Source organism: Conger conger, chromosome 16 (genome assembly GCF_963514075.1).
Source record: "Conger conger chromosome 16, fConCon1.1, whole genome shotgun sequence".
In the NCBI taxonomy this organism is placed as follows: domain Eukaryota; kingdom Metazoa; phylum Chordata; class Actinopteri; order Anguilliformes; family Congridae; genus Conger; species Conger conger.
The window spans coordinates 14096034-14100476 of NC_083775.1; positions in this window are offsets into that span (position 1 = coordinate 14096034).

Here is a 4443-nt window from a genome sequence, read left to right on the forward strand (position 1 = left end):
ATTATTTTAATATAGGTAAGACATCTAACCTGGTTAAGAAGCATGACCAACTCACCCAGTAACATTAGCAAATGGCCAAGGTTCATCTTTGCGTGTTCCTTGCTGGGACAGGTAAACCGATCAACAATGTGCAGGCTGAATTCTGATGGAACATGCTTTAAAAGGCAGATTTAAAAAACCAAACGTCGTATGCAAATATGGGGACAGGAAGCTTTGAGAACAGGCCTGGCAGAGAGCCTCTAAATGGGCACTACCCTCATCACTCTCGAAAACTGAACACCTCACAAAACAAGCTTCATACACTCATCATGTGCAAAACTTAAGTCTGATTGTGTCAGTGTAAAATAATGTGTGGATTCATAACAAAATGTTCAATACACAGTATAGCAATAAACCTTGAGTAAAGCACACCTGCATTGTTATGAGCAATTTAGCTTCAAACACCACAGTAACCACTACTTGTGTACCTTTTTTTCCATTAAACCAGTTTTAATGATAAAATATTGATTTTATGATTTCATAGAGATGGGAGTCAAACAAGGAATTGTGTCATGAATGAATATATTCAATCATAAAATGATTGCAACATGGTGCCTCAGCAAATTTGTTGAAAAAATGGGTCAGCAGTCTGCTTTCGGCGTGAAACACACATTTGCATGTGCGTGTGGAAACAGGCAAATGCGTGTGTCTCACGCCGAAAGCGTGAGAGTTGGCAGCTATGTTGAAGAATACATCAGAGTACAACAATCAATATCCACAGGAAGGTCATTCCACCACTGTGGGGCCAGAGGGGACAGCAGTGTTACTTTCCCACTCCACTGCCCTACAGGGAAATACACCCCACCCAAACAAAATAACCCATCCACTCTAGAGTTGGAGGAAGCAGTCTCATGCCTAGCCACAGCAGCAATCTCCCCATACTCACCGTCAGCCACACTAGGCTCACTCAGGGTCAGGCTTGGCCTCAGTCATAGGAAAGAGAATCAAAGCAAGAGCTTAACTTCATATTTAAAAAAATAAACAATGGAGACTTGGGAGGAGAAAAAGCAGCTCTCAAAAAAAATGAAAAGAGGGGGGAAAAGTGAAATTGAGCTTCTTTTTTTTTTTATTCACAGGGTTGAACTCCAAACTCCCACTTATTGGGGTATTTCCTTAAAGAAACTACAAATCTCCCACTTTGGGGTATCCAATCTTCCGACTCAATCAAGCACAAACACAAAGGCTTTTGCCAAAGGGTTCTTTGGTGATTAACAGTTTAAAAATGACCATATTACCACCTTGACCACTCTCAGTTCCCCACTGAGAAAAGGCAGCCTTTTGTACCCTTCGGCTGATTTGCCACAGGTGGCCCAAATGAAACAGACCAGTGAAAAGGGCTCAGCCCACAGGAGCTGGTGGCTCCACCCAGCAGCCTCAACTAAAAAGTTTGCTTTTCCTTTAATTAATAGCCACCCATAACAGTAATAAGATCATGGGGAGACAAAAGAGCCATGAAAAAACTTTGAGGCACAGACAGTCAAGCATAATAGTTGTTCCCTCACAACCCCCCAAATTCTCTGATTTCTGGTTGTGTAATGTAAAATGTGTTTTAGCGATTAGTGTTTTAGTTCCATGTCATTTCTGTGTGGAAATTCTTACCTGAATTCTTGATTTCCAATTTTTTATAATCATAATGCAATGTTGGAATCTCTAAATGCAATTTATGTCATTTTCGGAATGTCATTTAGGCTGTTCCCTTTTTCTCATTTTTCGAACCAAAAACAACCATGTGGGATTTCTAAATTGCTTAAAATGTCAGGTTTTGCTTGTTCCAAACAATTATATTCCATTCCATTAATTAATGAGGCAACTGCAACACGCCATTACTAACAAAGGGTAGTGACACACCAACCTGACACACCGGCAGATTCTGTTTATGCTGATAAACAAGAGTAGATGAACAAGACAGCAAGTTTAGCTTTACTGAAAAAGTAGTTCTGTACAGATCACCTTTAAATGTTTCATACAATTCTCATTCATTGTTTATTGTAATACAAAATATTGGGGCAAGATAAATTTATTCACTGTGGGATAAATTAAGATGATATGTATGAAATAATTTGCTTTTAACTAACATCTACAACCCTTGACCCTTGCAGACACAACCATCAAACCACTGGGAAACCCATACATTTACATTACATTAATTGGCATTTGGCAGACTCTCTTATGAGCGACATACAACAAAGTGCAAAGTGCATACCCATAACCAGGGACAAGTGCACTGAAAGACCCTAGAGCACAGGTGTCAAACTCCAGTCTGGAGGGCTGTAGTGTCTGCTGGTTTTTGGGGTGTTCTGGGTTCATTCAATTCATTGATTGGGTAAAGTATCCACACGCCTTGTTCTCAAGGCCTTAATTGGCGGCTGATTGAAGGGAAACAACAAAAACCCACAGACACTGCGGCCCCCGGGGATTCAGTTTGACACCCCTGCCCTAGAGCAACGCTACTCAACTCCACGTCCTGTGGACCTACAGTGCCTGCAGGTATTTGCTTCTGCCGTGCGCTACACCATCTGATTTCACTGATTAGTTTACCTGCTTGGTTCAGATAATAAGGTAATTAGTGAAATCAAGTGGTGTAGCACCCGGTTGGAGCAAATACCTGCAGACAGTGCGGCCCAAAAGACGTGGAGTTATTGCGCTGTTACACAGGAAATGCTTGGATGCCCCCCTCGAGTTGTTCTATGGAGGATGCACATTTACACTTACTGTATCACAGTGTATTGCACCCATAGACCTCTGACAGTAAATCAAACTCCTCCGCCTTACCTTATCATTCATGTTGAGAACGGGGATAGCTAATGTTGGTCTTCTTGGGTCCCTGAGCCGTCATTCGGACACACCCAAAAGTAGCATCTTACGCTACTGACCGTAAATGACCGTAGACATCTAGCCAGCTTGTGAGACATGCACATAACGCGCGATGTGACATGCGGTGGGACTAGCAGAGGACTGTTCTGGGAGTCTGTTACGGTATAGGATTCCTTTAGCGATCAAGTCTAAATGATCAATTATTAATACTCAAATTTTAGATATAAATTACATTATATTATTAAAATGGAGTCAGATCATACAAAGATTGATTTATTGGCACTGTTGTAGAGATTCTTGGTCGGCCTGGACCAGTAAAAAGCGGAAGGCAGAGTGGTACTATTGTCTTTGTAACTTGGTTTACGTATTGGTAGATCTAATCTCTCCACATAATGGTCAGTAAAATTTAAACCTACAAACTTTCATTCAGCAACACCAGAAGCACAAGCAGGTAGGTGCCTTTGCCCTCGCTAAATTCCGTTGTTGGGTTAGCACGGGGCTTACAATCGCATTGTGATACTTTGTCTTAAACACTTTAAAAAAAAGTTTTTAAAAGCTGTCTCATATGTGTCTGCGATTAAGAAAAAATACAATAAAAAAAGTGTCTGGTACAATGCCCAATTTTCATCCAGCAGACACAGTGGCTGGTTCAACAAAAAGTTTAAGGCCCTGTGCACTCACACCGACATGCAGATGTACCTACAAGCAGAAACAGGTACACTCACCTGGCGTCTTTAGACTGGGAGATGTCACTCTTAAATGTTGACTAGAGTAGGCCGCAGGCTCCAGAGGATCACACAAAACGAGATGCAGTTGAGCTGTTAAAATTACACACAAGGACAATGGACAATTCTCAGCACATAACATGTACAGTGGGGTCCATGTCATCCTGGAAAAAAAATTTCTTTTTTGGATTTTGAAAAAATTTAAACAAATGAAAGTTACTTCAAAGCTGTGGAAGAACTACTCGAAGTCCAAAGAAGAGCAAGGAGTGCTGGACAATCCACAATCACCTGACAACCCCATTGAAAATTTATGGGGGCACTTGAAGACTGACAAAAGCCAAGCATTCAGTAACATCACAAGATGCTCTTTAGAACATTGTCAAATAATGCTGGGATAACATGAATCATCAGGTTTTGTACACATTTGTGGAGTCCATGTTGAGTGCACATTGCCATTAAAGCAAAAGGTGGACATACCAAATATTAAGAAATTCTGAAATGAATTTTATTTTTTCAAAGATTCCACTTTTCACTCAAATTATTACGCTGATAATATAATTAGTAATTTAAAAGTTTGTATTAAATTAGAAAATAATGCAAAATAGAAATATTTTCACAAGTAGTGTCAGACCACTGGACCCCACTGTATGTTCATGTAAACTCAAGACAAAGCATATTTTTCAGTGCATAAGATGACCTACTGTGAGAATAGTACACACTGGACCAATGAAACTCCACTCCATCCATCCATCTTTGCTCAACCAGCACCTGAAATGGAAAATTTCTCGTGCATTCTCACTCCATTTTAATTTTATTCATGAAGATCCATGGTGTTGTGCAGAGAGAAAATACAAGTGAAAGAAAC